Source organism: Cavia porcellus, unplaced genomic scaffold (genome assembly GCF_034190915.1).
Source record: "Cavia porcellus strain 051 isolate PalLab524CR breed Dunkin Hartley unplaced genomic scaffold, mCavPor4.1 scaffold_24, whole genome shotgun sequence".
Lineage (NCBI taxonomy): Eukaryota > Metazoa > Chordata > Mammalia > Rodentia > Caviidae > Cavia > Cavia porcellus.
The window spans coordinates 3,547,458-3,562,088 of NW_026947507.1; the positions used below are offsets into that span (position 1 = coordinate 3,547,458).

At 34.8% G+C, this 14,631-nt stretch overlaps 1 protein-coding gene across 5 annotated transcripts in view; it reads right to left on the minus strand.

Moving 5' to 3' along the window:
- The window catches only part of Dlc1 (DLC1 Rho GTPase activating protein), a 397,132-nt gene extending 383,098 nt beyond the window's left edge, over positions 1-14,034 (minus strand). The window contains exons 1-2 of one of the 5 annotated variants that reach the window (XM_063234579.1): positions 13,683-14,034; positions 12,929-12,981 (exon numbers count right to left, since the gene is read on the minus strand). The gene's annotated coding sequence lies outside the window, so the exon portion shown is untranslated. Of the gene's footprint in view, positions 1-12,928; positions 13,640-13,682 lie in introns of those variants that run through there. The other 4 variants (XM_063234578.1, XM_063234581.1, XM_063234580.1 and 1 more) reach the window with 4 other exon arrangements.
- Between the last annotated feature and the right edge of the window lie 597 nt (positions 14,035-14,631).

The following is a 14,631-nucleotide window of genomic DNA, read 5'->3' on the forward strand; positions in this document are numbered from 1 at the left end:
TACTATTGCAATTGTGAGTGAACAAGTTAGCACTGTTGAAGTTTGAAAAAAACCTCTCCTCAGTTACATGTGTAGGAAGTGAGCCCGCATAATCTAACTAAGTCCTACTTAAAAAAAATAGTTAAGTTTATTGGTACATGTTAGGTACTGTATACATATATATGGAGTTTGTACCTGTACATAATATAACTTGATTCTTTCTTTATCCCATCTCCCTGCCCTTCAATTCCTCTACCCCTCCTTATTTACAAAAGATTTGGCTCAGAGTGTCAAAAAAGTTCATTGCGTCCATGGAATTATGAGATTCCACCTTCCTTCCTTCTCCCCACGTCTTTAGTATGTTAAAACTAAACTCCCCATGCAAGAATTCAACTATACCATAAAGAAGATGTTAACATAATGAAAGAATTAAGGCCAGTCTTCAAAAATTTTAATCTCATTCTTTTGGCATCTAAGGAGTTCAATGTGTATATTTCTGTTAGAAATAGGCCATAAAACTCAATAAGAAACCCATGTGTAAAATAAGCTCAAACTATAAATATTGATACTTTCCAGGTATCAATCCTTTTGCCTTCAATTATTTAAATACTTAGTGAAAGGAAACAAATGACACCAATGTAAACTTAATCATATAAAATCAACTAACTGAGGGTCATTGCACAAAGAAACCAAAGTACTGGACTGTTAATGAAAACTCTCATTCATAGAGTAGGTACTTTTAGTTTTTATTCTGTGCAAGAACTCTCAGCACTTTACACGGTTTAGCTTACTGATTTTAGTCATAAGCACAATTAACTGCTGGGCTGATTTTGTGTCATTTCAGTCTTTGAAAAGGAGTTTGACTCCCCACCAAAAATTTCAAACTATTCTGACTAAACACACGCTGGAAAGGTAAATATTCCCACCTTATAAAGACTGGTAAAGCAATATACTAGAAATTCGGTCCGCCAGGCTAACCAAATATCTTTCTGGATACTGTTTGGTTCCCTCAATGGTCTGTGGCCATCTTTGAAAGTGGCCCTCATTCACATTTTCCATGTTGGTCTTCACTTTGCACTCAAAAGAAAATATAAAGTCTCTGAATTCCATGCATAAGTCATTATAGTGTGGGAGGCTACGGAAAGAGGAAAAAATGCATAGATGCAGGCCAGAAAATTTCTGCTTTCCTGAGCAAATTTAGGTTGTAATAGGGCGGTTCTGTGTTAGATGCTTTCTTTTCTTTATTTTTATCCAGGGTAGAAAGAACAGGCTGACTTAAGAAATGCCAAGTGGTATTACTGTGTCATTCGTAAGCCACATTTACATTTAGATTGAGTCTGGGTTCTGGTTTTATTTTATTTTTTTAAACTAAGGAGAAATATAGAGTCTCCTGACTTCTTGGGGGAAAAGAATATGTGACAATTTTACTCTTAAGACTTTGCAATAATATTAACTAACTTATTTCACTCAACCTAACAAGATGACAAGTATTTCTATTAGGTCAAAAGAAAACAGTTCAAAAATTTCTGAGACCATGCACAGTAACTTCAGGAAGAGATTGTAAATTAAAGAGATTTGACACAGAATTAACTCTGTCTTCCTTTATCCTCTAGGTTCTTTGAACATTTTTATATCATTATTATGAATATACACTATTGTAATTTTTAAGAAAAAATTACCTTACTATCATTATGAGCAATATCATTACATTTTGAATGCCCTTTCTATATTCTATGGTCTGAAAGTTTTTAAAAAATATTTCATCTCCACAAACTTCCCTACTCACACTTCCATTTCAATTTCAATTTGTAAAATTGACAGTTACATTTAAAGGCTGAAAAAGTAACTAGTACATAGGAGCATTAGATTATTGGCAATTACTTCTAACCTTAATGACCCCATTTTCTAAATTATATGGGGTGATTAAAATCTGATCTGTAAGACAGAGAAGTTTTTGTAAAAATCAAACAAAAAAAACCCAAAGTACAAAACTGACTTTACCTATGGGATTTCTCACCATGCTGTCTTATTTAAAAATTAAATTTCAAATTTCTGACCACTTATTTTTCAAATTACTATTAAATTTGTTTTCTAAATAATTTTCTTGCAGTTGTATTAAAAATGAGCTCAGTTACTAAGGATTTCGATGGAGGGGCTGGAAAAATGTAGGTCATTCCTTGGTGTTGATTTTGTGAAGTGACTTTCCATGGGGATTTTTTTCCTTGTGAAATGCATGTGTTCAAATACTACTGTATTAATATCACAGAAAGCTGTATATACTATGAGTTATGCAGTGGTTCTCTAAAATATCTGGGAAATGTTCAAAGTTGTTTTCTGTAATATAAGTATATAAGATGTTTAGATACAAAGTGACTTTAAATATATTCTTTGAGTTTATTTTGTAGTATGCTTTAACATAAACTATTCATGGCATGCAATATATATTTTATATTAAACAAAGTTTGAATGTTAATTTGTCTAAAAATAACAATTGGAGATCTTCTGATTCAAGAATCATTGGCCTATATGTGATGTCAAAGGATGATCTACTCTGCACTTCTGAAATAAATACACACCTTATAATTTGAACTACCAATAAAATGAAGCACTTGATAATTGTTATTGAAGATCCTAAAGCCTGGGAAAACAAGGCTCAAGTGAAATTTTGGTGGATGAAATTAAGTGGGTAGCACTATAGGACTCACAGTGTTCAGATCACAATCACTATTAAATAAGAGTTTATTTAGTGCTCAGTGGGTGGTGGACAGTCTACTGAAGATTAGGAATATGAACCTAAATAACATATTTTACCTTTCCTATTGGAGCTTTTAACGTTACTGGAGAAACTCAAGTAAACAAAAGCCTTATCATGGTTGCAGTGCCAACGATATGTGCACCAACACCATGAAAAGCTTAATATCAAGTGCTAGAGATCATCATTTTCCTCCATAACCTCCCAAGTCTCCCTTTCTTTGCTCCACCTCTCCTTCCTTAGGGAGTGGTGTCTGTGATGGTCAATATACTAGATTAGACAAAAGCAGAAACCCCCAAAGGGTATCTTCTGGATCAGTTTTCTGTGTCCAGATCACCCAAGTTCATTAGGAATTTAGGTAGAGCTTTCTATCGGATGAAAGAAGTCTTCTTTTCTCTCTTTGGATTCTTCCTATTCTAGAACAACTCTTTGGGAAAGATGATAGAGGAAATAATAGACTTGGAGAATTACTTACAATTTGAAAACTCATTAGTCATCTCAAAGAACAGTATGTTTCAGGAGTAATTCAAAGAATAATTGAAGGGAGAAATTTTTCAAAGCAAAAATTTAGAAAATATTCCAGAGTCAATGATCTAAGACTTTGGATTGAAGAGAACCCATGGAATGACATACATCAAGGAAAAAGTAGATTACATCAAGAAACATCATTGTGAAACTTTAAAATACTCAGGGTAAGAAAGAGATCCTAAATGAGATCAGAGATATACACACACAAGAGATTCTATGGTAGGAAATGGGAATAAGAATGACATTAGATTTCACAGTAGCAACAATGGAAATAAGATGTTAATAAATATGCCAAAATATAACTGGAGCTTATTTCTACCTTTAAATTTTAGGAAAAACCTTATTTTAAACGTGTTTTGCAAAGCTATTGGAGAATTTCCATTGAGAGACTAAAAATATAAGAAAGGCATGGCCTTAAGGAATTCTAACATTTCACACAAATGACCATGATATAGAAAGTCCCGGATGACTATTTGTATAACAGGCCTAGTGGGCAGTTAGTTTACATACATCCTAATTTTTCTAGATGACAGGTCTCTAAGAAAGAAAAGATACAAAAGAAAGATTATACATGTGACCACACTGAGACTGGTCCAAAAGCCAGATACCGGGAAGAAAGAATTAGTGATAGTTACATAGAACACTAGGGCAGTCAATTACTACGTCCAGATTTTGTTGTTGTTGTATTGGGGATTGAACCACAGATTCTTATGCATGCCAGTCAAGCACTCTACCACTAAGCTTCATCTCCAGACCTTTTTAATTTTTTTCTTGTGAAACACAGTCTCACTAAATTGCTCAGGCCGACCTTAAAATTGTGATCCTCCTGCCTCAGCCTCATGAGTACCTGGAATTATAGACAAGATCCACTGAGCCTCGCTGGACAAAGTGTTATAAGAAGAAAATATAACTATAGCACATACCCGGGTAGGCTGTGAATTTTTTTTAATAGGGCCCAAATAATACAAATACAGTAATATCTCAGTTCACAGACACTTCTGTTTGGGAAAAATATAGTTTGAAAACAGAAGTCTTGAGTAAAACTATGTTTTCCTTCTCAAAACACCCATTGGATGACTAACGCGACCATGATCATTTTCTCCAGAATCTTGGAAAGAGTTTGTGTAACTGGGTATCACTAAAAAGACAGACATAGCAAACAATAATTCAAGAATTTTTTTTACTACATGAAGTTTTATAAAGAATAAAATTAGAGACGGTGGGTAAAATAAGAGTTGCAGAGAGATAAATATTCTGTTTCTATTGTAAGAAGCTAAAGTATAATATTTTAAATGGAAAAAATCATATCCAGATTATACTGTTTACAAATGCGTAAGTAAATATCAGGTAAATATTGCTTGAGATAGAGTAAGGTCTATTCTTTGATTCTTAGAAATCAGGTTAAGTAATAGCCTAATTTTAATGTGTTTTATGGTAATAATTTAAAATGGAGCTGATACGAAGATTTGAGAGTCTCCAAAATATAACTGCTTGGATCAAACCTTTGCTGTGCCCCTTCCCCACTCACCATACCATCCCCTACTGATTACACCACGAGTAGCCGCATAGTTTCAGTGAGCTAACAGTGCCATTTTGGATATTTATTTGTATTCATTAATGTCAGTGAAGTTTCATGAGATTTTTTTTCTTTTGTGGTGATGTCCTTTCTTCCCTCTAACTTTCTGGAAATTTCTAGATTTAGGATAAGTATGCTTGGTAATCGTCTTAGTCATGGTCTTTCTAAATGGTATTTGAATAGAAATTTAAAATCCATAAATTATATAAAGAACATTCAATCAGCAAACACATAGAAAATATTGCAGTGTTCAATTGTATCATTTCAGAACTTGTCTTGGACATCTACAGTACTTGAAAAGATGACAATTTTTAAATTTATTTCCTTAAAAGTGGATGTCTTGTTTTGTTTTATAGGAATACGGATAATCATGCACATACATGCAAGTCTAAACAAATGAACATATGATTGACACGGGCTTTATATGTGCATATTTACTATACATATACAGTATAAATATGAATAAATAAATGTGATCAACTCCTGGGCATTTTGTTAAACATTTGACATTTTTCATTTATTAGAAGTGAAAAAAATAGGAATAGCCACTTTTCTTCTATTCCTCTAGTTTTTCCTTAGATGGTTGGAGTTTTTTCTTTTTTTTAAAAAGTCTTTCTTCCTAAATTATTCTGTTCTGACCTGTGTTGTTATGTCCTCTTTCATCTTAATTTCCCCCTTTATATATTTTTTTAATTACAAAATATTAGAAAAGAAAAACTTAAAAAAATAAAAAAAGTCTTTCTTCCTGCTTACCTATTCTGTGTTAAAATCCTAGCTTATGTTCTGCTCCTACTACTGCTTAAAGCTGTAAGATAGTTATTACAGAGCCTGTAATCAATCATGGTGAGAACAAGAGAAGATATACGGGAAATAATCATTTTTTACTTAGAAGTAGATTGCCCTTTCTAAAATGTGCTTTTTGAAAAAGAAAAATGCATCCGAGCCAAGAAAAGAACTTTTGAAAATTGGCATGTTTTGTTGTTAATGGTTGGGGTTACCCCAGTGGGCTGGAGGCCAAGGGAATCTAAACATTCCTAGTGCGTTTTAATCTTAATACAGTTTAGCTTCCTCTCAGGGAGTCACATTTGTACCCTACATGCCTCTAGACACTTACCAAATTAGACAGGGTAGACAACCAGGAATGATTGAGGAACCGGTACAATCGCAGTGCAGTGGAAATGTGCTCTCACAGTGCCAGAGTAACTCTGCAGCACAGTGAGCAATGTGGAGGCCAAAATCGTAGCGATTTTCCTAGGCTGGGCCACTGGGGAAACTTTGCACTGCCCTGCAACTCAATAACCTGAAGAAGAATGCTTTTCATTATCACACTGAAGCGTCTCACCAGCAAGATGCTGAGGTACAGCAAGAAAACTTAGAGCAGATAAGACTTTTGAAACTTCCCTTATGTAGGTGCACAAATAGCAGAAAAGACAACATGTTCTTTAGAATGTACGAATTTAGTCAAAATACTGAACTCTTTTAGGAAGAGATGTTAAGTGCTTTTTTCTTTCAAATACTCAGATTATCTAAACCAAAATAGAGAAAACCAGAATTAGGCTGAGAGAGAGGATTATTTCTAATTACACCTTGCAAGAATTTTTTTCCATGTGATTGTATGAAGATGTCCTTTTCTTGGCAGTAATCTACCTTGATTCCTCAGAAAATCATTCTCCATCTGATATCACATACTTTGCCTAATGTTGAAATTTACTCTAGCTGTTTATGGAAACCATAAAGTTCATTTAATATTCTTCATTAGTAAACTTTGTAATGATAAATATATATTATATGGATGAGTCCAAGTCTTTAAGCAATCTGAAAGTCACCAAAAACTCCAGTAAATTATAAAGTAAACTAACTACAAGGACCCAAATAGACTAAGTAGCACGTTACATTTTCTAGGAGACCCATGTGTCCATCAGTTTCCAGAAGAAAAATGAAGAACTAGGCATTCAAATGAAAAATATTCCTTTAATGTTCACATATTTTGTGTATATATCAGCCTTTTATAAACCTTGGGGAGCTTCTTTTCATTATTTGCTCTCAGAATATAGTTGCTCCAGGAATTAAGGCAAATTGAAAATTAACCCTTTCAATCTAATAGAAGTCTGTTCATCAGAAAAGAGCAGGGTGCTACGAAATTGTAAGGTATTATTTTGGCGGTGCCCTATTTTTACCTCCAGGTTCCTGAGTAGCATCTAATTATCTTGCAGGGAGGAGTTCAGGTCTGGGCAGTGTTTGACTTACCACCCACTATATAGCTCTAGGCAACCAATTACAGAGATTCACTTAACATTTTCTTAAGCAACTCACTTGAAATTTGAGGAAATTTTGGAACACTTCATAATATTTTCTCTGCTATCAATAAGTCTTTTTTTGAAAATATGTGGTTTACAATAGATCCCTGAATTGTCACAGCTCTGAAAGGCAATATTGCTTCATGGCTGTAACATTTCTTGACATGTGTTTTAGGGGGTCTCCATGTTTAGTCTTTTAAAAGCTACACAGCCTTCTGCATATTAGGGTTCCATATTATGAAGATCACTCAGGCATTCAGAAAGACAGTGTGCCTTCAATGAGTTCTACAAATTAATTTATTAGTGAACAATCATTTTTACACGATTGCCTTTTTTCTAAAGAATTCTTTATAGTCAAAAAACCTATTTCCTTTACTTGGAGATTTTTTCAGTTGGAATTTTTCATGAACAGGAAATAGCTTAAATGTTAAAAGCTTGGCTCCCTGTCCCCGTTTTCCTTTTGGATGACAAAGTAGTAAGACTGAAATGTGGTTTTACCTCATTACAAAAAGATATTTCTGTTCACTAGGAAACATGTGTTATTATGCTTTATCATCATCATAGTTAGATGTGGCTCTGCTCTAAGTGGTCACTTTATTTTTAGCTTTGCTATCACTTCTAAGAACACTAACAGTACAGAGTAATCACTAAGTGTAAATAAAGATATGCTATATCCACACAGGTGCTTGGACGGCAAAATGACAACAGAGGACTGAGATTTTAGTTGTTCCATAAGCACAACTTTCTCTGAAATTAGAAACAGGAAATTGTTGGGCATTTACCTCTGTAAGCTTAGTAAACTGCCAGCAGCCAACACTTGTAATAATTTTTGTCTTCTATGATTAATATTTGTAATTTCATCATTTTCGTCAACTATGCACATTTGAGTTTATTTTCATCATAGGTACTTATCCATATACCTAGATAATATTAAGGAAAGATACTAGAGATTTTTTATAATAATGATAATAGAGATAATAAAAATGTTTCCATATGTTAGCATGCTTTGTAGCCCAAATACTGTATTTGATATGTTCCTTATACTGTACTCATGAATAGCCTATGACGGAGCCCTCAACCCCTGGACCATGAACAAATGCAGCTTCATGGTCTCTTAGGAGCTGAGCCAGGCAGCAGGAAATGTGTGGCCGGCAAACAAGTCAAGCTTTCTCTCCATTAGAACTGGTCCCCATGGCCGGTATCTCCACCTGTGCTCTGCTCCTGTCATATTGGCAGCACCATAGATTCTCTTGAGAGTGAATCCTATTTTGAACTGCCATGATAAGAGAGACTTTTATCTTAATCTAATCCTGACTTTTATCTTAGTCTGACCCTCAAACTATCTATCCCATACCCCCAAATCCCTATCATTGGAAAAATTAGCTTCCATCACAAAGCTTGTTCCTGGTTCTGAAAGTCTGGGTGATCACTGCTCTGTGCTCTATCATTGCCCTAACTAAATCGGGAGAAACATTGGGAGGACTGAGTAATTAGTTTAACATCAAACATCTTTTGGTGGGCAGGAATTATTTGTGTGTGTGTGTGTGTGTGTGTGTGTGTGTGTGTGTGTGTAGGTAAGATGGCTGTTAAAGAACTTTTTTCTGATGATCTTATGGTCTAAAATCTCTGTGTCTCAACTTTCTCACGTCTATAATAGGATAATGAAAAATCTGTTGGGGAAATAACAATACTGAGTTAACATATAAATGAGTTGAAAATACAGGTTGAGGACTTACTTGAAGGCACTTTGGAAGCATCACTTGATGCTAAGTGACACCACAAGAACAATGATGGTGGCAGTGATGGTGATGCAGATATAATGAGCGGGGAGCCCTTTAGTTCTTGAGTGGACCTAGAGAATTTGTGGTTTAGTACAAACCCACATTATTTCAATACAGCTGTAGTAGACAACATGTGAAACATGGTTATTCAAATGAAAGATGACAAAATAAATTCAAGGCCAGTGTTTTGACTCTGCCCAAGAATTTCCAATACACCATCCCATCTAAATTGTGGGAAAATCATTAGTACTCTGCTCTCATTGGCCTCATGTAACATTTAATGTTGAACTATTTCTGGAAATTTACACTTCCGGTCCTTAAGAATTTACAGTCTTCTAAGAGTGTACTTAACCTCCGGCCTCAACCTCTGATGACTCTGTCAATCATTCATTTTTCTTCCTCTTTAACAATTATTAATCTGTCATTGCAGGATGTCTGAAGAATAAAATAAAAGTTCAAGTCTCACATATTCCCACTCTTCTTGTTCTCCTATTCATTCCACATTGATTTGTTTGCAAACCAGGTATTGACAACTTCTAATATGTCAGGTATTTTTCTAATTTGGAGGAATAAAAAGAAACATGAATGAAGATTCCAAACTTGTTCTGTGATCTTCTATTTAACTTCTATTAGTAGATTTTCTCTTTGCATTATTTACACTGCTTTGATAAAACACTTCATTGTAATCTAATACTAGAACAGTTTCTTCATATATACATACAAACAGCAGCCACTCTGTTTTCCACCTATCTCTCAGTTAAGCAGCACATACAGTGTCCATGGTGGATACACTGCCTTTCAGCTTTCTTGCACCTGAGGCCCTGTTTAAGATTTTCTAATTCATTTATAAATGTTTTATAAACCACAGACTCAAAATCAACCATTGCTTTTGTTAACGGAACTTCAAGGTTTTTGCTTCTCTCATTGCTTAATTCCCTTAATAACTAAGCTTATGTATTTCTCAAAGCTCTAAGTTAACTAGAACATTAATGCCAAAACAGAACCATAGAAATAAATTCTCACCCCTAAAGCTAATAGAGTTATGCTGATCAGCAAGCCTCTTTGGAGTAAACTGTATCTTAAGGGACCTCTTCTCATGTACAATTATTGACATTTCTTTATTTTAATATTAAAATCCTTCCTTCAGCTTTAGGTCATTTCTTACTTGGAACTGTGCTGCTATGATGAATTCTAAAGGGTTATTTTCATTGTGATACTCACACCAGTCCATTCATTTTCTAAGAGGAAACAAAATCAAATTCCACACTATATATTTTAGTCTTGTTTTAAACATTTATAATCCAATTCTTTATACATAAAATTAAACCATGTCTTAACAATTTATAATAAGGATACAGCAAGGAAAAATCTTTTTTTTTAAATTATAATGTCATTAAGGAAAAAAAAAAACCAGAAAGGAGATGCTATCTTTAACTAGACCCTCCAGTAATTTCCTTGGCAGTTTTATAGACTAGTACTTTACTGCATTTAGTCCTCATTCTGATAATGTAGTTTTGCTAGCGCTGGAAAGAACGTTTGAACAATGTTTTAAGTTAGAAGTTCAATCAGATTCATTAAAATGGTAAAAAATAAACAAACAAAAAACAAAAAAATAGCATCATGATATACACTCTCGCTAAACAAAGGGTTTTTACTGACAAAGAGCATTTTTTGGGAAAGTAGTGATTCTATACACAGAGCAGCATACATTGTCACACATGATGTAGGACACATGAACCAGCTCAGTCTCCTATTTTTACTACACTAACATTTATTAACATACTGCAAAATATTCTGTGTTCCTCAACTAAAGAGCTTTGTAGAGCAGTCAGAGTAGGTATATGATTCAGAGAATCAAGTAACTAAAAATACGAAGCAGAAAGGAAGATTAAATGCCTTTACTTGGCCTAGAAATGTATCCTAATGTTTTCATGTGTCCTCTTAGGCTTTTATATTTCCAATGAAGAAAAAAACCCATAGAACTAGAAAAAGGCTAAAACAATACATGTTCAGGTTAGAGAAAGCCTGTCTGGATATGGAAGATCCTTAGATCAATTCCAGTGGCAGTTGTAAAATTATTTATGCAAGTCATTTTATTAAGATAATCTTTTTGTATCAGTTGAATATAAGGTGATGAAGTAGACAGGCTCTCTTCTAGATCTATTTTTAGACACACTAGTTTAAAATTATTGAAATATTAGTGTGAGGTTTGATTTTCTTGGCACAAGCATGAAATGTAACAAATAGTTACAATATAAATTATTCCTTTGCAGTGTTTGTTTAAGGCACAATAAATTTTTGAAGGAAAATTTTTGCATTTGAGAAAATTTCATTATGTAGCCACTTTGGTTCTTTCTTTTCATATGATTTTTTTTTCCAAATTAATAACACTGGTACTGTTTTAAATCTTTTTTTAAAAGAGGAATCCCAAATCTCTTTCTGCAAAGTAACTTTCTATTAGATTTGATCATACTTCATTATGAATCATTATTTGGCAGAAAGATACTGTGGTGTAAGAATATGTAAATTATCAATCAGGGTATCGTGGTTCTACTGTCATCTTTTCTACCGGACGTTAAGGTGAACTTGGACAGGTCATTTTTGAATGCTAGTCCTCAATTTCCTTGTTGACAACTTGGAGAGTGCCAGAAATCATAAGCTCCTATGTTCTCGGTCTGGTGCTCTATTCAGGAATCTTCTTAAATCACTATTTAGATAAGTCAGAATTACTTTTTTTTTTGCAGTGTAATAGGGATTGAACCCAAAGCTTTGCCCATGGTATCACTAAGCTACATCCAAGCCGTGGCTTTTCACTTTTAAGGCTTCAAAAATAAGTTTTCTCATATTTTAAAAGTCTGAAATTATTTGCAAGTAATTAAAAGTCATCAATATAAGGTATCATAGCATAGAAATTAAGAACAAATTATCTAATACAGCAAATGGTCACCTTGCACAATCTAAAGCTTATAATTAAAGCCATTACTTGATTTCTTGTGATCTGTCAAGTGATCTGTCTCTCCATCTTTCAGTGTGCTTTGTGTTTATCTAGTAGATTTGGAAATATATAGGAATATTTTTTCCCTTTATATACCATTACATACTATTTCAAAATAATGATTTTCATTGCAAGTATTCACAAAGATAGCACTATATTATGTAATATATGCCCATACGTTTAAATCATTTGTTTCAATCATTACTCAATTTCTTTCCCTGTGGATTGAATATTTAAATATTAAGACAGTTTAAAGAGATTTTAATACAAGAGAAACATATGGTTACATTAAGCATGGATATATATAGTCGGTTTTCATATGACTGTACTGATTCTGGCTCTCTCCAAATAATAATCAGTGTCAAAATAGTAATGAGTGCCATTTACTTAAATAACTCAAAATATTCACACAAAAAGCGATCCCAGCAGCGAGCCCAGAAAATGTACTACACACTATATGCAATTCTTACATTTAATTTTTTGAGATTAAATACTAGTTATTACAAAAATAACTTCTGGTATTTTATGTTTACTTTTTATAAATGACACCTTAAAAATGTTCATTGGTAAAAATTGGTTTGGGAAAATATTGAAGACTCCAACCTTTCTAGTTTTAAATCAGTCACAATATAGATTCAGTAAGAAAAAGTCACGTTAGTGCTCCCTCCTCTTCTTGGCAAAGGTGGAGAAGGAAGCATTCGCTTACACCACACACTTTTGTGTGAGGAGATGCATTTGTTTTATGTTATGCCAGATAATAGGAAACCAGTCCTTACAGATCTACTAATAAAGGAGTTAAGGATAAAAAGGGCTCAAAATAAAATGCTATTTTATGGAGGAGAAGAGTAAAATCTATGTGGGTTATATTTTAGGGATGACATTTTGCTCAAAGGGTTTGACCCAGTCCTGTACTTAACGTTTTCCTCTCTGAGTTCAGGACTCAGCCCTAAGACCTGGGGAGTCACCCAGGAGCACAGCTCCTGCTCACATCCCTCAAAGCAGAAAGAAGCCGGCTCTTACCTAGACTGCTGGGAGGAGCTGCAGGGCCAGCACGACGGGGCTCAGGACTCAGGCTGGGAGAGAAGTCCGTCCCGTTAGTTAGCTTCTCCAAAACATAAGTTCACGTTTCCTAGCTGAGATCATGGCTCTATTCTAAGCAGTTTAATGCAGAGTGTGATTCAAACAAAAACACCCTCCGCAGCTGGAGGCAGCCTCAGCTAAAGCCGGATCCCGTCAAGGCGTTCCCAGTGACTTCTGTCTACTAAATTCAGACTGATGTTTTGCGAAAGGGGCCTCCACCACCAGGCCCACATTGCCTGGAAAGTATTTCCTGCCGCTGAGAAGTGTGCATGTGAGAAAGTCTGCGAGGCAGAGGGGCGGGGGAGAGGGCCCAGCAGCCTGGGCATTTCAGGAGTTCTGACTTTGCACAGGACTGAAGTGAGTTTGTCAGAGCTCTTGAGGTGATTAGCTAGAGAGTCATAAAGTCCTAGAGCTTTTTCTATCCCACACTGCTTATGAGGAAAGGGAGGGGAGAGAAAAAGGAGAAAGAAAAACATAGCCCCCTTTCCATCTATCACTTTTCCACTATATTAAAAAAAAAAAATATATATATATATATATGGCTTACTCAAAAATACCTTTGCTAACGCTCATTTCAAAAGACCTTTTAACACAGCAAGATGAGTTTAGAGTTTTAATATCATCATTCTACAAATTTTTAACCTTTAAATAATATTAGTTAAAATTTAAAATCCTGCAGCCTTACATGCTGTACCTGAGAAAATCTGTAAAATCCCGAGAATCCAGTAAGTCGAATATTTTCTTCCAGTTCTTTCTGATCCCAAGCATTCTTCACAGACTCAAGTGGTTTAGTTTGTGTTACAGCGTATGCTGCATTACCTCTAGCCAGAATTCTCCAGAGTTACACAAATCCAGGTCTGGAAAAGCAGAAGACAGACTCCATCTTGATCATATTAGAGTCTTGCTGGCATTAAACACTTGCAACTGCCTCTATCTAGTTGACAGAGCCTTTGAATCACATCTCCAAAGCAGCTCACTGTATCTGTATCCTTGGTCCGACACAAATTTTGTGAACTATCATCTGTTTATCTCTGCTGCTTTCTTGTGACTCCACTGAATGACTTCCTCCTAACTGCTCCGGGCTGGGAACTTGGACTATCATTTGGTTTTGATTAAAACCAGACAGCTAACTCTGGAGAATTTAGAGAATAAGCTAATGGAAACTACAAGTATGGTTTTAATTAGTGCATCAATTAATAATAGATGTTAGCTTGTCTTATAATAAGATGTCACAAATACAAATGCTCAAGTCACTCCAGGAAAGAAGCTGCACAATTCTCTTTCCTTTGTGACCCAGAATTCTCTGTAGGGAAAGTGGAAGAGAGGCATGTGGCCTTGGGACGTCCAGGTTGTGGAAAGGCCAGCGGCGTGGCTTCATTGTTTACAGGAGAACCATAGGGAGCAGCGTCTCTGAGTTTAATTAGCCTGCTTGGTTGAAATGGCTGAGTAAACTGTCCCTTCTATTTTATTGACAATCAGCAGATCCTATGGCTCTTTGTAACGTAAGCATTTTTCTCAGATGTTAACTATCAAATTAACCTAATCGTTAGATCCATGCGGAGATTGCAAATCTCTAGAGTTTTAATAACAAGAAATAAGCATCCTTCTCTTTTGGATTTGATAAACCAGTAGTATTTGAGGAG